Consider the following 26,343-nt stretch of genomic DNA (forward strand, 5'->3'; position numbering starts at 1 on the left):
GTACACTCAAGAGGTCAGATTAGCTATGGCTCCCTATTAAGTGAAATGTATGTTATGGCCCTTGCTACTTCTCCAGTTTTAGGAAACTTTATGAGTGGTTCAGTATAAATGCATTAAGTGCCCAGATAGGTGATTTTTCCATTTTTGTTTTTTAAAATTTGTTATTTGTCTTCATTGAGCCTCAGAGGTTGGTAGGAAATAAGTTAAAATACCGTATTTTTTCATATATAAGATGCCCCCTATTTTTGCGGCAACAACCAATCGCTGGTCCACCCTTGGCACTATCCATGTATAAGACGCCCCCTAATTTTTGCCTTTTTTTAAAGGAAAAAAACCCTTATCTTATACACAGGAAAATATGGTAAATAAAAATGACTAGGCTCACTGATCTTCAGCACCCTCATAATTTTTGTCTAAATGCTTTCTAGTGTAAAGGATAAAGGGACCCCTGACCATTAGGTCCAGTTGTGGACGACTCTGGGGTTATGGCGCTCATCTCGCTTTATTGGCCAAGGGAGCTGGCGTACAGCTTCCAGGTCATGTGGCCAGCATGACTAAGCCGCTTCTGGCGAACCAGAGCAGCGCACGGAAACGCCGTTTACCTTCCCGCCAGAGCGGTACCTATTTATCTACTGGCACTTTGACGTGCTTTCGAACTGCTAGGTTGGCAGGAGCAGGGACCAAGCAATGGGAGCTCACCCTGTGGTGGGGATTTGAACTGCCAATTTTTTATTATTATTATTATTATGATGATGATGATGATGATGATGATGATGATGTTCTGTGGTTTAACCCACAGCACCACCCGCGTTATATTTATATTCTTAGTAGAACATCCTTTACTGGAACAATGTTGTTAATATAAATCAAATAGTATTGTCTTTATTGATGAAGCATTATAGTGTTGAACCATCTTCAGTTTTCATAGAATTGGAAGGAACTCCAGGGGTTATCTAGTCCAACCACCTGCACTTGTAAGTATCTCAACTAAAGCATCCATGACACTTGGTAATCCAACCTCTGGTTAAAAACCTCCAAGGAAGGAGAGTCCACCACCTTCCAAGGCAGTCCATTTCACTGTTGAACAGCTCTTACTGTCAGATAGTTCTTCCTGATGTTTGCTGGAATCTCCTTTCTCGTAACTTGAAGCCATTAGTTCAGGTCCTAGCCTCCAGAGCAGGAGAAAACGAGCTTGTTCCCTCTTCCATGTGATAGCCCTTGAGATATTTGAAGATGGCTATCATATCTCCTCTGTCTCCTCCTATCCAGGCTAAACATACCCAGCTCCCCGAACTGTTCCTCATAAGACTTGGCTTCCAGGGAGGCTCGCCTAGTTCTTTCATTACATATCTTTAGGTGAAAATGGTTCTCTATACCTCTATAACTGCATCACAGTCATTGGCTCATGTTATGTTTATGGTCTTCTAAAACCCCTAGATCCTTTTCACGTGTATTACTGGCAAGCCAAGTGTTCCCATCTTGTATTTGTGCAGCTGGTTATTCCTGCCTAAGTGTACAACCTTATATTTGTGTCTACTGAAATTTATTTTGTTAGTTTTGGCCCAGTTCTCCAATCTTTTAAGGTCATCTTAAATCTCAGTTCTGTCTCCTGTGGCATTAGCTATGCCTCCTAGTTTGGTGTCACCTGCAAATTTGATGAATATCCCCTCAATTTCTTCATCTAAGTAGTTTATAAAGACGAGCAATGGGCCTAGGGCCTCCCTCATATGAAAGCCCCCAGAGCTATTTGCAATGAACAAAAAGGAAGAAAGTCCCACTTCTTTTGGCTTTATTAAAATAATTGTGTAGGGCCAAACCATACAGTCCTTAGGGACTCAATGTGGGAAGCTCATATATTTCCATTGCCTGCCCCTCTTACTAGGGGATAAAGTCTCTCTTCATTTCTTAATGACAGTGATGATGATTCTTAATGTCACTGTTGACTGCTGTTCACTTTACACGGTTGAAATATTATTCTGATATACCGGTAGTTTATTAGTAGTTTAGTAAAACATTTGATTCAGAATAATTTTTTTCTTGTTTTCCTCCTCTAAAAAACTATGGTTGGTGCATCTTATGGTCAGGTGCGTCTTATGGAGTGAAAAATACAGCATTTCAATCTCAGTGCTGTGGTTAGTTGATACTGTTTTGAATGTGGGACCCATCCTCTAAACTGCTTACTTTATTTCCTTTATCTTTTACAAGAAAGCAGTTGCAATATGCTTGATATTTTAGAAAAATTCATTGAAGATTTCTGTTAAATGTGTGTATCCTAACAGCCTGTGTATGTGAGAGAGAAAGAGCTCTGGCTTCTTCAATTTCCATGGTTCAACAGAATTACATAGAAAACAAATGACCATTTTTATCATTTCTTCATTTCTGATAAAATCATTTTAGTTAACCTAAATTCATTTTGAATTAACAACTTGCAATGCACTCTGAAATAATTAGATTGCAGTGTGTGCTTATCTTGGTTTTCCAAACAGACTTATCCCACCGATATAGAAGTCTACTGTTTGGTCAGCTCTATTGCTTAAGAATAAATCATTTTTTTCCTTTTTACATCAGTTGCTATAAAATATTAGCCACCTGTGAGAATTTGCATATTTGGAAGAACCTTCTGTTTGATTTTTTTTTGGCTGTATTCCAAGGTTTGTATGTGTGTTTTTAAATGGTTTATAAAGGAAAGCAGAAATTGAGCCATTTCAAATCTTTCTAGTTAATTACTCTAAGAGGTACTGTATGTTAGGAAAATAAAGACACAATTTCTTAATTAATCTCGAAAAAATAAAGCAAACATTCTGAAATGCCAGTGGGCAAATGCATGGGACAGAACCATGGCTATTCTGCTTAATAGCGATTATGTTGTACACAAGCTGAAGCCAGAGCCCTGTGTCGTCTGGGCAACTCCAGTTGCCATAGCAATGGAACTCTGTTGCAGGAGCAGGGTGAATGCTAATTGTAGCCATTTGTTGTTCCCTTCTGAGTCTTCTTTAACTTAGCACGATTGCAAAGCAGTCTGAGGTGCTGGGTGAGCAATATTGAGAACCCCAAAAGTACTGTTACTCAAGGAAACTGGATGCTTGACTTGAAGTAATTATTTTAGCAGTCAACAGTGCTGACAGTGCCACTGTGTGGGCAGGGATACATCTGATAGGGATAGAGAGCTGTTTAAAAGCTGGTTTGTTATTATTTATCTACTTCCAGCATTTGTATGTCATTCCATACAGTTTACAGTTAGTAAGTAAAAATAATGCAAATATAAGAATAAAGCACAAAACTGTTTAAAAAAATGAGATGCCCATTTAAAAGACCTGGGTGTCCCAAAGGCTGCAAAGATGGTGCCAGATGAGCTTCCAGTCTGCTCCATTACCAGGGTGTCGCTAATTAAAAGGCCTTTTATCTGGTAGTTATCCACCTCACATTAGAGCCAGTGTGGCACAATGGTTAGAGTTTTGGACTAGGACTTGGGAGAGCAGGATTCGAATCCCCACTCAGCCACGAAGGTCACTGGGTAACCTTGAGCCAGTCACCATCTCTTAGCCTAACCTACCTCACAGGATTGTTGTGAGGATGAAATGGGGAAGAGGAGAACCATGTAAACCATCTTGAGATCCTTGAAAGATAAAGGTGATATATAAATGTTAATACTGCTGCTGCTGCTGCTACTACCACCACTACTACTGCTGCTGCTAATAATAATAATAATATATGGTGGGTGTGCATGGAGCAGGATGTCTGAAGACGATTTTCCTGCATTGTAGGGACTTGGAGTAGATGACCCTTGGGGTCCCTTCAAACTCTACAATTCTGTGATTCAAGATCCTTAGGGGTTTACCAGTTAAAAGCAGCAATTTAAATTTGGCCCAGAGACAGACTGAGAGTCAGTGGAGCCAACAGAACACAGAATAAATATGGTCAAATGACACAGTCCAGTTAATAATCTTGCAACCTGTTTTAGACAACTGCAATGTCCAGACCACTTTTAATGTCATTACAGCCTAAATGAGAGTTTACCATGGCACCAAATGAAGCATTTTTCTTTGTAGATTTGGCTTGAGTCTGCAAAGAAAAAATGTTCCTTTGCATAAATGACTCCACATAGGAACACAGGAAGCTGCCGTATTGGTCAACCTGGCTCAGTACTGTCTACACTGACTGGCGACATCTTTCTATGGTTTCAAACATGGACAAGTGAAACCAATTGCCTGTCTCTTTGATCCTTGCCCATGTTGGCTAATAAAAGCAAGCCCAGAAGGACTGGATGATGGGCCCCACGGGGTGGTGAATGCTTCCCCCTGTGTTGGGAGTCTTCCTAGACCCATTGAAAGAAATGGTAATTAAACTGGTTCCTAAAAAACCATCTTTGTACCAACCACTATGGCCAACTATCGTCCATTCTCCATTCTTGGGTAAGGTGATTGAGTAGGTGGGTGCTGAACAACTCCAGGCTTGCCTGGAGGATGCAGACCATTTTGATTCCCTCCAGTCGGGATTCAGGCATCATCATGGGACTGAAACTTGGTTGTACTGGTTGATGATCTCCAGCAGGCTAAGGACAAAGGTGAAAGCTGTTTCACAGTTCTGCTGGATCTCTCAGCAGCCTTTGATACCATCAACCATGGTATACTTCTGGACTGGCTAGAGGGGTTGGGAGCTGGGGGCAGTATTATAATATAATGGTTCTGCTCCTTCCTCCTGGGTCGTGTCCAGAAAGTGGTGTTGGAGGATGAGTGTTCAGATCTCTGGGCGCTCACTTGTGGAGTGCTTCAGGGCCCCCTACTCTCCCCCATGCTTTTCAACATCTACCTGAAGCCGCTGAGAGGGGTCATCAGGGGGTTTGGCCTGGGTGTTCATCAGTATGCAGATGATAACCAGCTCTCCCTCTCTTTTAAATCAGAACCAGTGAAAGTAGTGAATGTCTTGTGTGCGTGTCTGGAGGTGGTTGGAGGATGGATGGCAGCTAACAGATTGAGGCTGAATCCTGACAAGACAGAAGCACTGTTTTGGGGGGATAGGGGGCGGGGGAGTAACTGTGCCCCTAAAGGACCAGGTGCACAGCCTGGGTGTAATTTTGGACTCACAGCTGTCCATAGAGGCGCAGGTCAATTCTGTGTCCAGGACAGCTGTCTACCAGCTCCATCTGGTACACAGGTTGAAACCCTATCTGCCCGCAGACTGTCTCACCAAAGTGGTGCTTGCTCTGGTTGTCTTCCTCTTAGACTACTGCAATGCGCTTTACGTTGGGCTACTTTTGAAGGTGACTCTGAAACTACAACTTTTCCAGAATGTGGCAGCTAGACTGATGACTGGAAGTGGCCACCGAGAGCATATAACACCAGTCCTAAAGGATCTTTACTGGCTCCCAGTACATATCTGAGCGTGATTCAAAGTGTTGGTGCTGACCTGTAAAGCCCTAAACAGCCTCAGCTCAGAAAAACTGAAGGAGTGTCTTCATCCTGATCGTTCAGTCCGGACACTGACATCCTTCTCTGAGGGTCTTCTGGTTCCCTCGCTGCGAAAAGCGAAGCTACAGGGAACCAGGCAGAAGGCCTTCTCGGTAGTGGCATCCTCCCTGTACAACGCCCTCCAGATGTCAAGGAGACAAAGAACTACATACCTTCTAAAAGACATCTGAAGGTGTTTGCATTCAGCACAAGTGACCAAATGCAAATCTGCTTGCAGAGGAGCAATTAGGAATGCACTTTAAGGCTCATGGTTATTCATTTGCAGCTGCACCTTACCCTTCCCATACATTTCACCATATCACATCAGTTGTCGGAGGTTAGGGCAGCGGTTCTCAACCTGTGGGCCCCCAGATGATGTTGGACTACAACTCCCACCATCCCTGAGCTCTGGCCTTGCTAGCTATGGGTGATGGGAGTTGTAGTTCAACAGCATCTGGGGACCCACAGGTTGAGAAAGGCTGGGTTAGGGCATGGTTGGGGGGGGGGAAGGGCTTGCAGGTCCAGTTAAGATTCCAGATGGGTCTAATTTGGCCAATGGGTGAATGTCCCCTATGCATGCTTTAGGGGAAATGTAGCTCAAACTAGAAGAATCAGAACATCATTCAAGTGGATGGATGAACCAACAATACATCTGCCTGTCTGGATTTAGTCTCTGTTTAATCACTCTCCACCCAGTCCATTACTTTACCCAAGCACTATGTCAGGACAGATGAAGCCTCACTTGAATCTGATGAAAAAGAGAGATAAACTAGGTATCATCCAGATAATGGTGACATCTCAGACCAAATCTCCAAATGACTTCTTCCAGGGGTTTCATATAGGGAAAAGAATAAAACCCTGAGGAATCCCAAAATGTGACTGTCAAAGATTCAAGCAGTAATCTCCCAGCACAGCTTCCTGGAAATAGACATCCAAGGAAGAATAGAATTACCACCAAGCAATGCTTCTCACACATAATCCAGCCTATCCAGAAGAATACTATGGTCAATGGTATCAAAAATGGTTGCATTTTGCCTTTCAGCAAAGGTCTTCTCAAAGGGTGGTCAATGGTATTCTCTCCCCAAACAAGACCTGAAACTTGAATGAAATGGAACTAGGGTACTCTTGGATGAAACAGTGTCTGCAGTTGCACAGTCACTATTCTCTCAATCACCTTGTCCAGGAAGGGAATATTGACCTTAGGTCCATCATTGCCAATGTCATAGGGCATGAGGTTAGTTTTCTTCAGAAACAGCTGAATCAAGATTTATTTTGAATAAACTGCAAGTGTCCTCTTTCAGTGAGTTATTTACAACTTCCTGGATGTAGGTGGATATCTCCTCCCTGGTAGATTTAATAAGCTATTAAGGGCGCGAGTCATACAAGTGGTTGATCAGATTTGAACAATCACCTTGTCAATGTCATCAGGCTCAAATAACCAAAGGTCACCCCACAAAACTGGACTAGGTTGTTTACCTTATACTGCAGTGACTGTGAAATCAAAATCATTATGGATAAACACATTTTCCTGCTTGGCAGGGGGTTGGACTCGATGGCCCTTGTGGTCTCTTCCAACTCTATGATTCTATGATCACAGTGTTCTGAGAATTCTATTATATCTCCCACTCAGCAGATTTCAAAAGGTCCCACACCATCGGGGAAAGATCCTTTGCAAAACACTGAGGGGATGCAACAGCATCTCTATCACCGCCATATAAAGGTAAAGGGAAAAAGGACCCCTGACCATTAGGTCCAGTTGTGGCCGACTCTGGGGTTGCGGTGCTCATCTTGCTTTATTGGCCGAGGGAGCCGACGTACAGCTTCCAGGTCATGTGGCCAGCATGACTAAGCTGCTTCTGGCGAACCAGAGCAGCGCACGGAAACGTCATTTACCTTCTCGCCGGAGCGGTACCTAGTTATCTACTTGCACTTTGATGTGCTTTTGAACTGCTAGGTTGGCAGGAGCAGGGACCGAGCAATGGGAGCTCACCCCGCCGCGGGGATTTGAACCGCCGACCTTCTGATCGTCAAGTCCTAGGCTCTGTGGTTTAACCCACAGTGCCACCCGCGTCCCTCATCACCGCCATATAGTAGGCCCAATAATGAGCTTTTGCTTGTTTGTATGCATTCATCTTGAGTTTATTTATTTATTTGTTCAGTTCTTTAAAAGGCACTTCCTTGGTTAAGATCCCAGTGCACCTTACAAAACACAGATAACACAATACGTTTGATAGAAAAAAAATTGTACAGCCAACATCATATTGCTTTAAATATTCAAGATGACAGATTACTACAGATGAAGGCAGTTTCAAGACATCTGATACAAATCACAATACAGTGGTACCTCTGGTTATGGACACTTCAGGTTCTGAGCTCCGCTAACCTGGAAGTAGCTGCTCCTAGTTGTGAACTTTGCTCCAGGATGTGAATGAAAATCGCATGCATGCAGCGGGAGACCCCATTAATGAAAGCGCACCTCAGAATAAGAACGGTTTCAGCTTAAGAACGGACCTCAGGAACAAATTAAGTACTTAGCCAGAGGCACCACTGTGGTCTTTTCCAAAGGGATGAGTGAAGAGGTGGGTCTTAGGGCTCTGACAAAAACTAATGAGAGTGACAGCCATATTCCAGAGGAGGGAAATCTACAGGTGGCATGCCATATCAGGGAATACCCATCTCTGTGTCACTGCACAGCAGACAGATTTCTCCACCTATGCTCCAACCATCTTCCCTCTTCATTGCCCTTAGCTCAGGTATGGATCAAGGAGCTGCATGGGCTCTAATCAGCAGAAGGGGCACTTGTTAACCTCCACAAAGTCCTTTCTCAATTCCAGAGAGGAACTAGGGCTTCCACAGGAGCAGCAACCATACCAGCAGGAAAATTCCCAGGAACCCTTATGATTTTATCAGCTTAATGGAGGAGGGCTATTCCAGTAGCACTGCCCCGCCCCCAGCCTGTAAAGGGGAAGTGATTCGACCATGACAAAAGAGCAGGTGTCAAACCACCTACTTTCAGATCACTCTTCTCCTGTTCAGCTGAGAGAACCAAGTGGTATACTGATGATATGTTGGGATTATTGGTAGCCGTGATATCCTGATCAGCCCCAGGCGAGATGGTTTGGGCATGTTTTTATATGACGGTTACTTTGACACAGTGTGTGTATTGCCTTTAAAATAGTTTAGATAGGCCTGAACATAGCACTGGAGTTTGACACTAGGGAACAAGTTATTTCACAGAGTAGTACTTGATTATGTCATATTTCATGAGGATGTTGTTGTTGTACCATAGATGCCAGTTAGAGCACTGGCTCTCAGCCGTACTTTTATACTAAGGAATCTTAAGAGGCTTCATTATTTACTCATTCAGAAAGTTGGGTTGCAGTTAATCACCATCTACAACTGCACATCTAAATTGAAAATTACTCAGTGTTCTTTCTATACCCTTAATAGCATGTCAGTGGAATTGTTTAATAATAATAATAATAATAATAATAATAATATGCAAGAGGACTCTGTAGTACATATCTTCAAGATGAGTAAAGAGTAATATTATTGAAGTATATATTGGTGTTCAAGAGCCAATAAGAAGATGTGGCCAAATACTTTAAAAAATGCATGTCTGGTACTGGTACTAATTATAGTTGCTAAGTTGTAACTTTTCTTGAATACATAGCATATGTAGAGAATTCCAGACTGTGCAATCTACATAGAGGAATCAATTATTTGTCTACAGAAAAATATGTGCTCTGGTTGTCCACCCTTTTTTCTTTTTCTCACCATGCCTGTTTTATTGTACAACTGGTTGTACATTACTGGAGCAAGAGAACCTTCTATTACAAAGACATACCATATTTTTCCGTGTAGACTAGGGTTTTTGTTTTTTTTTAACCAAAAAATTAGGTTTAAAATTGGGGCTCATCTTATACATGGGTAGTGCTGAGTGGTGTTTTCTTAATTTGGAGTCCCCCAAAATAGGGGGGGTCTTATACACAGAAAAATACAGTATGTACCTAAAAGAATACTAAATGATCAGAGCACATCACCTACAGTAGGCCTGTATCTGACCTATACATATGGAAACATCCTAAGAGGTGGCCCAACAAGTAAAAAACTCATTGCTGGTGGAATGCTTGTACATCACAGAGAAAAGCCGCATCCCAGCTTATGTCCCTAACATTCTAGCTTTCTGCAAACATATGGTGCTTGTGGGCAAGTGTCTAACCTAATCCCCTACCTTTTGTTCTGCAGTGGTATAGTCCCAGGAAAAATGCCATGTAATGTTTCTGAATATGTGAAGATATTCTGACTTCAGCATTGAAAAATGATTCCTCAGGTTCCCAAGTTCTTTTATAGCAAGGAAACACAAAGAACTCTTGAGTGTGTTTCTAATAGTTAGCAGATGTAACATTTTGAATAGCTTGGAATATTAACTCATATGGACTTACTTTGATTAAAGTTAGTAGCACTATAATGATCATGTGATAACTGATGAAAATGTTCAGATACTATATGAAACTTACAGTTTACTGTGGATTTACAGAGTTTGAATAAAAATTAGATGGTTCTCTGATTCTGATAGTAATATGACCTTTATTCTGTGTGTATATGTTGAATTTATTTCAAATACAGCAAATGGCTTCTATCCCTTTATACTTGGGATTTATTATGTACACAGCTGCTTAAAATGAAATTGCATTACTATTTCAAAAGATGATCTCAGCCAAAAGACATTTTGATGAGGTCTTCATAATTCTCTCTTCCTCTTCCCAAATCATCTTCTTGCACTTCCATTTCATGTCAAGCTTCCTATGGATTCAAAGAGCCCTGTAAAAGCACCTAAAGCACTTATATATGTTAACAGATGTTCTCTTAATTTTTCTCCCTTTATGCAACATTCTTCTCACTTTATTCTGTTCTACTCCAAAAGGGCCCCACACTCAAGAACAGATGGGGCGTGGAAGCACATCTGAATCTTTCAGGTGTCATTGGTGGCCTTTACAATCCCCACGGTATCCGAAATAACCCCCACTCTATTTTTGTCACCTTCCTCCATCTCTTCCACGTCCCACTTCAAAAGCCACTGCTTTAACAGTGCCTTTCTTAAGGTATCCCATCCTTGAACTCAATTTCCACTGCCATCTTGCACTTTTCATTCACTTCTCCTACCCTTTATACATTTGCATTTTAAAGCTCTCTAGACTGAGACCATGTATCTTCTGAGTTCTGTGCAGCCCCTAGTACACTCTAGCTACTTTAAATAGTAGTATTAATTTCCTTTTTGTCTGTACTGCACCTGACAGTCCTCAACTTGAGTATGTCACAATTTAGTCATCATGAATAGCTTTTGAATAACATTTGTCCTTTTCTTGATTTATGTCCTAAACGATTCCTTACTTCATTATAAAATGATCAGCATATTATGAAATGGGAATGTAAAGAGAATTTATCAAGATAAACTGCAGCTAGTTATCCCATTGAAGTTATGTCACAGATATTTCAGCAAGGTCCCTGCCTCTGGCATTTACTATCTAAATGACTTGTGGCAGAAGATTATAGATCTTTCTTAGGAGGTAAAGGTTGGAGTGATTCCAACCCCCAACCCCCCCCCCCCTTATTGAAGGCAAGTCTTGGCTTATTTAAGAGTTTTTCCTTCTATGAAACCTGCATTCATTATGTAACATTTGGCAAATCTTACAGGTAAGGAAATACACATTTCTATGAGTTCATGGCCTCTTCTCATCTATGGTAAATTTGACTTATCAAGGGCAAGCCATGAGAGCACAGCTTTTCTGCAGGTCTGATGGGGAATGTCAGCTGCTATACCTTTGCAAGGATCCTTGGGGATTTTAGTAACAAGTCTGATATAACTGTAAAAAGCATCAGCTATTCTGGCTGCTTTAACCTCATACAGCATTTGTAGTAGATGGGAAGAACACCTGCGTATGGTTGCATAAATAGGCAAAATGCTTCAGGTTCTTTTACATGGTTTTATATTTCTTCCACTAAAAATATAAATGAAAAACACAATGGATTACATAGGCTGCATTATGAAAGGCATCATATAGCAAGTTTTGAGACTCGTATCATTATCTCTTGGTTCCCATCTGCAATGGCTGCCCCTCTTTTTACTCTATCCAAAATATAATCTATGAAATCCAGGCTAGGACATTGCTTTTGTGGTAAATTAAAGTGGCTACCATGGATGAGTAGTGCGAGCTAAGCTTGGCTTCCTTTCAAAAATGGCACTGCCACCGCCCAACACTAAAACACTGCCTGGAGGTCTGATGAGGAGGGTTGTAAATGGTGCTGCTACTGTTGTCGTTGTAGAAGCAGCCGCCAATCACAGGGCGGGAACACAGCCACACTGGGTCTGTGTCTATGTTGGGGGGGGGGCAGCATTAGAAGCTCATTACCTAAGCCCCCAAACTCTGATTGGTGCCAGCCTTGCCTCAAAATATATCTTCACATATATTCGGCATGGAGAAAATGCCTTTTCTCAAAATGTACTTTTAAAAAGTACTTTACAATTGTTTATATAATGCCTTAAAACTAAGTTTTTGAAGCAGTTTACGTGGTAAAATTGAGCAACAACGTACAGTAGTACCTTGGTTTAAGAACAACTTGGATTAAAAATGCTGCAAACCCGGAAGTAGGTGCTTTGGTTTGTGAACTTTGCCTTGAAAGCAGAACGTGTTCTGCTTTCTGTTGAGTGTGTTTCATTTGTAAATTGAGTCCCCTGCTGCTATGGGAAAGCATGCCTTGGTTTAAGAATGCTTTGCTTTAAGAACAGACTTCTGGAACGGATTAAGTTCGTAAACCAAGGTACCACTATAAACATCTGGAAAGTAGCATCTTAATTCTAAAGTTTTCATTATAGTTTGATAACTTCCTTAAAAGAGGATTTTAAAGTTTTGGAACAGGTTGTTGCTTGAGTCTGTTAAGCCACCTTAGAAAGATTACACCAGTGGCTGTTGGGGGAGACTGGGAGTTGCTAGGAGAGCAGTTGCATTAAAATTTCTTCTTCCCAGTCCTCTTGTTGCTGTTGACGCACCACACCCACAATGGTCACATGGGAATATGAACACACTTCCATTCAGAGACGTGTTGCTGAATACCAGGCCCAGGTACCACAAGATTCCCCAAAGGAACATCGTGTCTCATCCAGACTGAGGCTTTCATTAGCTTCTAGTTCTCAGAACTGTTTTATTCTTGTAGTTATCTAATATTTATGAGAGCCTTTTCAGTGATGAACACTTTACATGCACAGGGACATTCACCTGTACTCTTGCTGCTTTTTCGGCTGGCCTGTTCTAATCAATATGCTGCAAATCACAATAGAGAAAAAAGATCACTTTAGTTGAAATTTATTCATTTTTTATTCCACATTGCTACATTGTAATGTAGAATTTTGTATGTTTAAAGGTGTACAAGTTTAATACAAAATATATTTACCTTCAAACAAATTTGAATAAAAGCAATGTGTTGTCTATAAAGAAAAGAATTTTTAAAAACCCTAGTTATTTGCTTTTTTCTGTAAAAAAAAAGTCAGTATAGAATAATAAAAAAATCTAGATGCTGTGCACTTTTCCATAAGTGTTTGTTTTTTTCAAAAACTGGATAGCTCAGCAGATACAAATAGTCAAATAAACAACTTTAAAAGTCAGCACCAACACTTTGAATTGTGCTCAAAAATGTACTGGGAGCCAATGTAGATCTTATAGGGTCTGCATTGTTATGCAGGTGTTATATGGTCCTGGCGGCCACTCCCAATCACCAATCTGGCAGCCACATTCTGTAGTTTCTGAGTCACCTTCAAAGGTAGCCCCACATAGAGCGCATTGCAGTAGTCCAAGCAGGAGATAGTCAGAGCATGCAGCACTCTGGCGAGACAGTGCACAGACAGGTAGGGTCTCAGCCATTGTACCAAATGGAGCTGGTAGACAACTGTCCTGGACACAGAATTGACCTGTGCCTCCACGGACAGTAGTGAGTCCAATATGATTCCCAATGCTTGAACTGACCTTTGGTGGAAGCGAATCTAAGGAACTGAGACAAACACTGGTGACACGAGACAAGGTTGTAGGCCTAATGAAACAAAAACTGAAAAATCACTAGATTTTAATGGAAAGGATCATGGGGGGGGGATCCTGGATAAAGCTGTAAATGGCTACTAAGTAACCCATTTGAATATGTTCTACTGCCCCAGTTGGAGGCAATATGCTTCTGAAGACGAGTGCCACTGGCCTGAACTAGCAAGCTCATGTTCTTACATTATTACTGGCATTAAACAGTGGGGTAGGGCAAAGGAGCAGCACTGATCAGTACAGATACTAACAAAATGCAATATGCTCTTGAATTTTTTTCTCTTCTTTCTTCCATCCAGCCACTACAGAGTATCATTAATAAGTTTATTTAAGCATGAGCTATACAGTATGAGAAAAATAATATGACATCCAAATTAACATTATTTAAAAAATATATCCTAAGTTCATGTTACATTAGTCAGTTTTAATAGAATGAGATAAGGTTCTCCATCTCTGTACAATGATGTAGGCTTCTACTGGATAAATCAATGAAATGTTGCTCTTAATAGTACACAGAAGAGAACGCCTAACAAATCTGTAACATCTTAACTGCTTTTCTTTCATAAGAAATGTTAAAGTGCAGGTGATAACTTTTTAACAAAATCTTCTAAGGTTGCTATGTAGGAAATGTAAACTGCTATGACATTCTTCTTTCATCATATAGGCAAGCATGAAAATGTCATAAATTTAAGTGCTTTGCATGCTTAAAGCTTTTACTAGTGACAAATGACATAGATGTCAGGAATGGGGATAGGGGAGAGAAGCTATACATTGCCACAGCCTTTTAAGGTTGCAACACTGCACAATACTGTGAGGAAAGTGTATTAACATGATAGTCCTTATAATTTTAGTAACATTCACTTGAATAACCTTTGCTGATTTTATGGGGTTCTGTGTGTGGTTGATGGTAACATGGATAATGTCTGGCCTGGAAATAATTCACACAGACCTCCCTTCAAGAGTACTCACAGTGGCATGAAAGCTGCTTTATCTTGGTGTGATTCTACACTACATTGGAGTGTATGAATGAAGCAGTCACAGAAATGGACAAGTCTTTGCATTTAAAAGGAGAAGAAAGTACAAAAAGATGTATCAGCTTGATAGGTCATTTCACAGTTATTCACAAACTTTATAAATTACTTACGCTCTGCATGCTTCCATACTGGGCAACCTAGAGATGCCCAACTTTATTTTTTAAGATCTACTGAAATAAAATGGAAAAGCAGAGTATCCAAAACAAATTTCCTTGGTAACATACTACTATTAATTTAGAGAGCATGCCAAGTTCACAGTGTGAAAATGTCAGTTTTCTTATGCTATTCCATTCATAAAGAGGTGTAGATTATTTATCTCCATTTTCCATTCAAACACAGTATGAACAACCTGAAGGAAGTGCCTCAGCAATCATTGTCATTCTTTTGAAATACTGTGTGTACAATGTATTTTTATGGGCAATCTAAAAAACAAATAGGTAGATTGCAGCAACTAGATACTTGCAAGGTATTTATGATTTATGGATATATGAGAAACCAATTAATCATCTTTTATGGCAAAATTCTGTTATAAGTCAACGTGACTCATGTTAATGATATGACAGAATAGTTCTCATTGTCTTTCATATTCAGATATTAGCTTCAGGGTGTATTTACCAGTTTACTTGAAGGCTCACCTTGCCACATACATGCCTACTTGTCTCCTTGGCCTGAGGAACTTACACAAGTGCTATAAATTTTCCTTCCTCATCTGTGAGGAGACAATCTTTTAGGGAAGCAGCACCTGTGTTTTGGAACACCCTGTCTATTAACGTTAGGTAGGCACCCTCATCAAACTATGTTAAGACTTTTCCTTAAACATTTTTGTTCCTGCAAGCCTACCCAAACATTTAATTTAGTGTTATATTCTTGTTCTTAAATGTTTGCTGATTTTAACTGTGTAATATAAGTTGATATTATTTTATGTAATTATGTATTTTATGTAGGAAAGAACAATTCACTTTTACTCTGGTTTCACTACAATACCTAAGACCTATTGAATTTGGTAGGACTTTGTTCTTTGGGGATAGATATCTTATCTAGCTATCTGAATTAAGTTGTTGTTGTTTAGTCGTTCAGTCGTGTCCGACTCTTCGTGACCCCATGGACCAGAGCACGCCAGGCACTCCTGTCTTCCACTGCCGCCCGCAGTTTGGTCAGATTCATGTTTGTAGCTTCGAGAACACTGTCTAACCATCTCATCCTCTGTCGTCCCCTTCTCCTTGTGCCCTCCATCTTTCCCAATATCAGGGTCTTTTCCAGTGAGTCTTCTCTTCTCATGAGGTGGCCAAAGTATTGGAGCCTCAGCTTCATGATCTGTCCTTCCAGTGAGCACTCAGGGCTGATTTCCTTAAGAATGGATGCGTTTGATCTTCTTGCAGTCCATGGGACTCTCAAGAGTCTCCTCCAGCACCATAATTCAAAAGCGTCAATTCTTCGGCGATCAGCCTTCTTTATGGTCCAGCTCTCACTTCCATACATCACTACTGGGAAAACCATAGCTTTTACTATACGGACCTTTGTTGGCAAGGTGATGTCTCTACTTTTTAAAATGCTGTCTAGGTTTGCCATTGCTTTCCTCCCAAGAAGCAGGCGTCTCTTAATTTCATGGCTGCTGTCACCATCTGCAGTGATCATGGAGCCCAAGAAAGTAAAATCTCTCACTGCCTCCATTTCCTCCCCTTCTATTTGCCAGGAGGTGATGGGACCAGTGGCCATGATCTTGGTTTTTTTGATGTTGAGCTTCAGACCATATTTTGCGCTCTCCTCTTTCACCCTCAATAAAAGGTTTTTTAATTCCTCCTCACTTTCTGCCATCAAGGTTGTGTCATCTGCATATCTGAGGTTGTTGATATTTCTTCCAGCAATCTTAATTCCGGCTAGGGATTCATCCAGCCCAGCCTTTCGCATGATGAATTCTGCATATAAGTTAAATAAGCAGGGAGACAAAATACAGCCTTGTCGTACCCCTTTCCCAATCTTGAACCAATCAGTTGTTCCATATCCAGTTCTAACTGTAGCTTCTTGTCCCACATAGAGATTTCTCAGGAGACAGATGAGGTGATCAGGCACTCCCATTTCTCTAAGAACTTGCCATAGTTTGCTGTGGTCGACACAGTCAAAGGCTTTTGCATAGTCAATGAAGCAGAAGTAGATGTCTTTCTGGAACTCTCTAGCTTTCTCCATAATCCAGCGCATGTTTGCAATTTGGTCTCTGGTTCCTCTGCCTCTTCTAAATCCAGCTTGCACTTCTGGGAGTTCTCGGTCCACATACTGCTTGAGCCTTCCTTGAAGAATTTTAAGCATAACCTTGCTAGCGTGTGAAATGAGTGCAATTGTGCGGTAGTTGGAGCATTCTTTAGCACTGCCCTTCTTTGGGATTGGGATGTAGACTGACCTTCTCCAATCTTCTGGCCACTGCTGAGTTTTCCAAACTTGCTGGCATATTGAGTGTAGCACCTTAACAGCATCATCTTTTAAAATTTTAAACAGTTCAGCTGGAATACCATCACTTCCACTGGCCTTGTTATTTGCAGTGCTTTCTAAGGCCCATTTGACTTCACTCTCCAGGATGTCTGGCTCAAGGTCAGCAACCACACTACCTGGGGTGTACGAGACATCCATATCTTTCTGGTATAATTCCTCTGTGTATTCTTGCCACCTTTTCTTGATGTCTTCTGCTTCTGTTAGGTCCTTACCACAGTGCTATTATGTGTTTCCTGAAATGTTCATTTCTTGCCTTTATTCCTTTTATTTGCTATACTTTGAGTAATTAAGGGCTTGTCCACACTTCCACTTGTCCTGTGTCTAGAAACTGGGTCATTTTCCACTTGTCCAAGCAATTTTGCGTTTGCCCTGCCACTTTACCCAGGAAAACTCACTCATTAGTGAAAAATCAGAACAAACAGCAAATCCTGGAAAACCTGATTGCTGTTCACAGTCCTAAACTGGGGGTTTTCCCAGGGAAAAGCAGCAGGACAAATGGAAGTGCAGATGAGCTCTAGCTTGGGAAAGCATTGTATCAATTAAGAAAGTACCATATTTTTTGCTGCCAATGGGGCGGCTGGGGATGGAGGGATTACACGGCTCCCGCTGTGCTTGCTTTACACGGGTGTAAGTGGCTCCTGTCCTGCTTTGCTGCTTTAAAGAGAGCCACGGATGAGGGCTCTGCCTCCGCGGCTCCCTTTAAAGCAGCAAAGCTGGGCAGGAGCTGGTTACACCCATGTAAAACCACATCAAAGGTGGTTTTAAACAAATTATCAATTAATGTTAATGGTTTTTTAAATGGATAATGATAATTTCTGCTTTGGAAGTATGTGTCTCAACTTCAGATGTAATGTGGTTTCCTTTGAAATACACTTATTCCAGATTTGTAGCAAGGCTACAAGTTTGTCTATTGTAGCTGTTGCTTAACATTTCTGTTTTGTTCCATGTTGTGAAAAGCCCTTGTATGGGTATTGCCGGAATGCGTGTGCTTGAAGTAAATCTTCTACTAGCCAGTTAATACTGCATAAAAAGAAGCTATTCATTTTAATATTATGTGCAATTATTTTTTCAGTAGAAGTCAAATTAGTTCATTGAACTTTTTATAGGGGTGTAATAACACTCCTGCCTATTGGTCATTCTTGAATGGAAGATGCAATTTGTCTTATCTAAACATTTTATGTTGGACTTACATGAAAAGGGCATTTCATAGATGAAAACTTTCATTATCCTGTCTGCATACCCATAAGACAATCTCATGCAAAGTGGAGATGCTGGTATGTAGTGTAGTTATTTTAGAGACACGGTACTCTTAAAAAATCTACAGTACGCATCTCAGATCAGCCATGAGCTCTCCCTGCCCAAACGTTAGTGAGCTGCTGTAAACTAAGATAATATATGTGTTTTGCTTTAAGCACATAATTTCAACAGAAATCGAGCTTTAATTATTATTTTTCCTATAAATGTAGAAAAAAATGTGTCTTAATTCTGAATTGTTGTACTTGCATTCTTTATCATACCTTAAGAATTGGAGTCTATGCATTAATGCTGTTGAATAGTTTTAGCTAAAATTGAGACTAAAATGAAATCTGATGGACTGAACAGAGTTGACAGCACCTTTTTGAGTGATGAAATTGCTATTGATTTATGACAAATACCAGTAAAAGCAGTCAGGGGCTGTTTTGCTGCTGTCACTTGAGAACTGAAAGTAGGCAGGTTTTGTTATCAATCATCTCTTGTCGGTATAAGACAGCGGCAAGCTGTTATAATTGATTTGATAGCTACATCTGAGTTTTGCTCTAGTGGGCACCATGGATTGTGGCAGAGCAGTGGTGCAGAGAATTGACATGGAAAGGAAATGGCATTACTCCTCAAAGGCAAAGTTATATGATGATTAGAAAACATGTTGATCAAAATGCTTCTCTATGCGAAAAATTTTAGGCTGAGATGTAGCTGGGCCTGAATTTTGTGTAGAAAATGTTTACAAGGCTAAAATTTAAGAAGGAATGTTCTGGAAAATGCTGTTGACCATCAAACTATGAATACCAGGTCAGAATGTCTTTTTCCTAGCTACTTTGAGGATGACTGTTGAAGGCTACTCGCCAATTGAAACTCTTCTCTGGAGAGGGAATGTTAAAGACAAATCTAATTGCCAAACTCACGTTTTTTGGGGTAGAATATTTGATTGGGGAGGTTTATTAGGTGCAGACATAGTGCCAAACCATAATGCCTGCATGTTAACTGTTAACTGTTCCTAAGAGTTGTTCTCAGTTTTTCTACCTTCGGTAAACCTATTCCATATTGAATTATTCACATATCAACCACAAATTCCCAGTGCTCTGAAGTGGATTCTGAGCCTTTCCTGCAAGTGCCCATTTCAGGAAAAGCCAATAGTCATGGACAGGCAGCCATTCAGGAAGTTTGCTTGATACTATGGACTGATTTCTTCAACTGAAGAGCTTTGTGAACAGTTCTGTCTCTGAGGAGGAAATCCATGATGCTTCCAAGAGACTTAAGTAGAGTAAAATCATAGAATCTTAGCGTTGCAAGGGACACAAGGGTCATCTTGGGTCACAGAGATCAGGCAGGTGGGTGCATGCAGATGAGGCATGGAGATGAGGGAAAGAGCAGCTGCAGAGATTGGGGGTGGGGGGGGGGAAAGGAAGTGGAGTTTGGAGTGGGAGGGGAGGGGTGTCAATCCACTGTCAGCGGAGCAACTTGCGGTGGCAGCCAGCAAAGGTGCATGTCCACTATGGCTGTTGCTGGTTTCCTGCTGACGGAGAAAAGCTGCCTCTGCCTAAATGTCATGGGAAGGTAGTACCACAGTGATCAGCTGCACTGTTCTCCATCAGCATGAGGGGAAGGCTGCAGCATTTTCGGCTGCCTTGGTTTCTCTCAGTGTAAGGGAAGGCGGCTCAGATCAGCAGTGAGGAGCAATATATTGCTGCACATTTCCGGGTCAAAATCATTATTATGCATTTTAAAACTGATTTTGGCCAATATATTGAAAAATTGCACAGCGTTAAAACAGACCATAATTGGGAACCACTGGTTTACGTTCTCTAACTACTCTGAATTCTAAAGGCTTGGTATCCAATATTTACAAATTACAATATTTACAAATCAGGCAATGGGCCCCTTCCAGGGTCTTATGATATCCTGGAATGGTGACCTTAAATGTCAGATTGGTGAACATAAATGAGGTCAAATTTGGGTAAATGTTCCATTAAAAACTGTTATCTTTTAGGATTCAATAATCTACTCTAAAAGCAGTACTCTGGCACGCCTTTCCAAAGTCAATACAAATATCTCTTCACTATGTTGGCAAGGTTGTAATACTATTGGAACTTATACACATGTGTGTTGGGAATGTGAAATTTTAAATAATTTTTGGGTAAAGGTTTTTACCCTTATCTCTCATAGATCAATCATTAACACCAGATCCAGTATTGAACTTGCTTCCAATAGAAAGCAGTACAAATCCCAGAGTATCTCATAAGATACTGGTCTTTCTATTACTAGCAGTGGGAAGAATGTCAATAGTCAGTCAATGGACAACTTGCTCACCTCCCTTGCTTGATCATTGATTTGGTAGAGTTTGGGATGTAGCTCTCTCTGGGTATCAAAGAAAAGTAAGCATGGAAGAGTCTAAATCCGATCATTTTGATGCTATTTGGTCTAAATTTTTGATACACGGCACTGCAACATAGACCCCCAATGGTTCAATTGAGTTTGTGGAGAGAATGTATTTTATAACATTAGGATAAATGCTTTGGATTGTGATTATAAAAGATGCATCACATGTGTTGATGTAGGGTATTATCTTCCCTCCCCTCCCATTCTTTCCTTGCTTTCACCCCCCACTTTTGTATCAGTATGTTTGATTTTGTTTATATTTTGACTTTATTTTTAAAACTAAAACAATATAAAAAGTAGGATAATCCTGTCACACCTTCCTAACATAGCTCTATGGTGCTCTATATATCAAACAGCTGAAAAATAGTTTGGTGCATACAGGACTGATACTGTAATAGCAAAAATATATTTGATGAAGGAGGAATAGTATTTCTTTTTAATTGGTATATATTGTACTTAAATTTTTTAAAGAAAATATCTCTGAGAAACAATAGAAACATAGGTTAAAACAGGTGATACAGTAATAATATAGAGGTTTCAGAGCTAGTTAAGAATTTCCTTTGAATTACAAGACTGTTCTCCTAGGAAGAGCAAGCAGAATTGTTGCTAGGACTTATTCTTGAGGGACTGAAAACTCTCCATAGGGAGATAGCAGAAAACATAAGCTCTTTATATGGTGATACCTTTGTGAGCAATATGTAAAAATGTAGACTTCCTTCAAGCTGCTTGCCTCAATGTTTTTATAAATTTCATGAAGCAATATTGTTATAATGTGAATATGCAGTTTCTTCATTGTGTTTGTTTTATGTGTGTCACAAATCCCCAGTGCGCTGAAGGGGATTCTGAGTCTTTCCTGCAGATGCCCATTTTAGGAAAAGCCAAAGACTGTGGCCAGGCAGCTATTCTGGGTAGCTTGCATGACACGACTGATGTCTTCCACTTAGGATAAGCATCCACGGAACCTTGATTCTGTTGAATTGTCCTAATATGCCTGTCTTCATGATGGCTCATGATGCACAATTAGGTTACACCCCAACATAAGGTGGGTTACACCACTGGAACTGCTGCTACTGCTACTGTTGTGGATGTGGGTGTGTATGAGGGTGTGGGTGTGAGAGAGAGAGATAGGAGGAGGAGGAGGAGGAGAATGGAGTGAGATAAGAAATGAGTTTGGTGTTGAATTCTTCTGTTACACAGGATTCCAGAAGGATCAATTGAATCAAATTTCCCCATTTATTTATTTAAAGTGTTTTAGGCAGTCTTTCAGAGTAAAGGCCTCAAAAAGTCTGCTTACCTTAATCAGTGGGTGATTTTGCGGCAAGGGGCTGGGATGTGGCTGACTACCTGCCAGTGATTGGCCAGTCCAGCAGGCTTTGGGCAGGCCTCCCCTGAAGGCGGACCCGTCTGGCCAATCATTGCTGGCTGGGCCTGCTCCTGGGCAGGATAAATTGTGGCCTGGCTTGGCGGTCACTCCTTCTGCCTCTCTTCGCCAGTCATAGCCCCATCCCAGCGGTGGTTTACCCTTAGATGCACTCCCAGCAGAATGGCTAGAATGGTATTATCTGGCTTCACCCAGTGCCTATTCCCAACCACATCTGTAACCAATACAGGTTGTGGCCTATTCAAACCCATAATGCCATATACTGTTGTTTTGAACTGCAGGATCATGGGGTCTTGGCACACAAATGCCATGCATAATAGAAAAAGATACATAGGTACATTGGACAAAAAAAAATCGGCATACATTATTATTAGACAGTACTTTTGCTCCGTACTTGTCATGAACTGCCCTGTGATCTTTGGATGAAGGGTGGTAACATTTAATAAATCAATTGTAGGTAGTAGTGGCTGGCAAGGGAGCATGAGTGAGACTCTCCTTGATTTCTAATGGTTATCAGGAGTTGGTAAGTTAGTGGGGAGCTTGGTGCAGTGTGGTCATAATGTGGGGAGAATAGGATAGGCTCCAAGCTCTTCACTGCCTCTCCCCTCTCCTCTCAGTAAATGCTTGTGATATCCAGTGTTGGAAATCAGGAGAGCACATAGCCCCACCTCTGCCGCCCTGCAAGCCAGCACTAACTTCAAGGCCCTTCACCATCATAACAGATCTTACTAGTGGATGTATGAGCAAGACCTCCGAAGCTGCTCATAAGGTACAAGCAAGATTGTACGTATTGAGACCGTTTAGATCGTCTGGTTCCAAACCAATTGAAGGTTAACGTCAGCACTGTGTTAGAAGAACTTCTGTACAATTGATTCCATGTTGTGGCTTCCTAATTCCCAGCAACATCCTGCATTTTGCAGCAATTGGAAGTTTCCAAATCATTTTCAAAGCGCACTACAGTGGTACCGCTGGTTAAGAACTTAATTCGTTCTGGAGGTCCATTCTTAACCTGAAACTGTTCTTAACCTGAGGTACCACTATAGACATTTCCCCTCTTAAAGCTGAAAGTGTTTTTTTTAAGGATTATAGAAGTAGTCTCCTTTTCAAGATATCCCATAAGAAGAAGACAAAGAATCATTTCATATTGATATTGGATTGCTGTTATAGTTTACATTAATGGCAATTAAAAAATGATTTCAGGTCCAAAAACTGCTCATGAGCTTCAACTATGATAATTTATAAAATGTTCAACATTGAAGCAATACAAAAGAACCATATGTGTGATATGAATTGTAGTAGTAGTAGTAATTTATTATTTATAGCCCGTCCATCTGGCTGGGCTTCCCCAGCCACTCTGGGCGGCCTCCAACCAAATATCAAAAACACAATACAGCATCAAACATTAAAACAGGGGCGCCTTCAGTTGTCTTTTAAAAGTAAAATAGTTGCTTATTGCCTTGACATCTGCTGGGAGGCATTCCACAGGGCAGGTGCCACTACCGAGAAGGCCCTCTGCCTGGTTCTCGCAGCGAGGGAACCACCAGAAGGCCCTCAGCGCTGGACCTCAGTGTCCGGGCTGGATGATGGGGGTGGAGAGGCTTCTTCAGGTCTACTGAACCGAGGCCGTTTAGGGCTTTAAAGGTCAGCACCAACACTTTGAATCGTGCTCGGAAACGTACTGGGAGCCTATGCAGATCTCTCAGGTCCGGTGTTACATGGTCTAGCTGCCACATTCTGGATTAATTGCAGTTTCCGAGTCACCTTCAAAGGTAACCCCATGTAGAGCGCATTGCAGTAGATGCGTACCAGATGGAGCTGGGAGACAGCTGCCCTGGACACAGAATTAACCTGTACCTCCATGGACAGCTGTGAGTCCAAAATGACTCCCAGGCTATGCACCTGGTCCTTTAAGGGCACAGTTACCCCAATCTGCCATAACTTGAAATCTGATGACGAGGCCCCGCTAATAGATCCAGCTTAATGGGATCTGACCCATGACCCACCAAAGGGTCTTCCCAGTAATGGCAGCTCATTTGTCAAATTTATTCCCCTTTAAAGTTTGGCTGGCATCTAAGTTGTTTAGTTTTAGGAACCAGCTTGAAGTCTTGTTTTTGCTACCAAGTTTTTTAATGCAGAAGAAAATTGACAGAATTTCAGGAAGCTGTCAGGCTGTCTCTATTTTTTATTGTATAGCTAATATTTTATATTTTTAAATGTTGGTTGTTTTATATTTATTTTTGTAACACAATCTGTCAATTAGGATGAAGGGTGGGATAAAACTTTTAAAAATAATATTTAAAGCTATATTATACAAATTTATAACATAAGCACCCCTTTTTATTGTTAGTTGTTTGATATACAGCATTAATTTTCAAGGAGTAATTACAGAATTGTAATTTATTACTGTTGTCATTATCATTATTCATTATCTGCCCCACTTCACCTTGCCTGACTCCCATTGTGACACATCATTTTTGAGAAAGTTGCTTCAGAAAATAATATATATATACTGAAGCTTTTTCTTAGAAGCTGAAATGGGGCAGGGTGTGTGTGTGTTGAAACCACAGTTCTAACAAATGCAGAACTATATTTTCCAAGTTTCTTCTGGGCAAAATTAAGGGCTGAATGATGTCAAATGGCCTCTTCAAGTTCAGAAGCTTCTTGCATGATTATAACATGAAATTCTAATTATTTGCAATAGGAATGTAAATAAGGTGGCACCAAGCCTTATTTGCAATGACTAATGAAAGCTGTTGACTGTAATCAGAGAGATGCAGAGCAACAGGGGCAATTCATTAGGAAAAATGTGGCTGGCAAACAGCAACTGCATGCCAGTTCGGGCCTTTCTGTTTTTACATCAAATTATATACAGTATTTGTTGTTGTAAATGATAATAAATAACTCCCTTTATGAGGAGAGTAAGTAGTGATAAGACATTGCTGCACAGTTAATCCTGCCAACTCCTGCAAAATATCTACAGGGTATATGTCATACTTGGCTTTGCCATGGATAGCTAAAGATGCTTGCCATATTACATTGATTAAACACATTTTAATTGTGGATTTCTTCTGTTGGGTTGAAGTTCAATATATTAAACACGTGCTTCAAGTCTCATTGCTTCACGCAATAAGCAGTTCCTTTAACTTCTGGAATTAATCAGATATTAATGTATTGCTTGTATATCTTAGATTTATGGTGTATTTAAGTCATACATGTTATGGTGACCTTATTAAAATAATAATATGCACATTACATTCTTTTATGAATGCATGCATGTAACACTATTTTGGATTTGTAATTCTGAGTTCTGCTTCTGCATGAATATAATTGCATTTGTTTCTAGAAAATATACTACTATTTACTAGTTTTTGTATCTCTAGTTAGTACAATTTTCTAACAAAGCACTCTCATATTGCAGATAGTGATATAAGGGGCCTTTTCCTTAAAAAAGAATGAGGACCCGTTTAGCTGAGATTCCTGCACTGCAGGGGGTTGGACTAGATGACCCTCAGGGTCCCTTCCAACTCCATGAATCTGTGACCCAAGGAATAAGTCTATTTTAGACCTTGGTGGCATATGGCAAACCTATTTTTAATCTGATGTTCCTAATTCAGTATTAAAACATGTTGTGGTATTCTAATATAAACCAAATGGAGACTTTATGATTAGAGGTAGTGTATGCTCACTGGCTGATGGGGGACAAACGGCAAAGCATGGATATTAGATTATGACCTACTTATAAATTTTGACTGGAGTATGATAGTTTGAATTATTATTTTTTTATGACTATCAGCAGCAGTTTGCTATGTCCAGGGTTTTCAGAATGAGTACTGCTATTCAAAAAAAATTACCCCACTTCGCATCCTGACTTATTTTTCTAGTAGTTCAGGTGATGGTGTCTTAACCAAAGTGTCTTAACTGACAATAACTTCAGCAACTAACCTCACAGCTCTGGTAATACTTAAAGCGCCTTATTTTGGTTCAGAAGGGGTCCCTGCCCTCACCATTTCTAGTGTGTATTCATACCACAACAACCATGCGTTACTCAGCAAGAAGCCCTTGTCAAATGGTGAGCAGTTGAATGCAACCCAGCAAGTTTCATGGCTGCCTGGGTCTGATTAACTGCAATTCCACGAGCCCCAGCCAGCAAGGCCGGGGATGGGAGATGTAGCTCAGCCACAGGTCAGCCACTCTTAATATACCGTATTTATTTGAATGTAATGCACGCCTTCTTTGGCCAAATTGCATCATAAAATATTAGGGTGCGCATTAGATTTTAT

At 40.7% G+C, this 26,343-nt stretch overlaps 1 protein-coding gene and 1 long non-coding RNA gene across 3 annotated transcripts in view; one reads left to right on the forward strand and one right to left on the reverse strand.

Moving 5' to 3' along the window:
• DIAPH3 (diaphanous related formin 3) overlaps positions 1–26,343 on the forward strand; it is a 112,681-nt gene that overhangs the window by 60,572 nt on the left and 25,766 nt on the right. The gene's annotated exons all lie outside the window — the stretch shown is intronic.
• Positions 10,018–15,495, reverse strand: LOC310675404. The gene is made up of 2 exons (XR_014510115.1): positions 14,676–15,495; positions 10,018–12,769 (listed from the first exon to the last, which is right to left on the reverse strand). It is a non-coding gene; the product is annotated as an uncharacterized lncRNA (long non-coding RNA).

This window comes from Podarcis tiliguerta (genome assembly GCF_965153285.1).
Source record: "Podarcis tiliguerta genome assembly, chromosome: 4".
Lineage (NCBI taxonomy): Eukaryota > Metazoa > Chordata > Lepidosauria > Squamata > Lacertidae > Podarcis > Podarcis tiliguerta.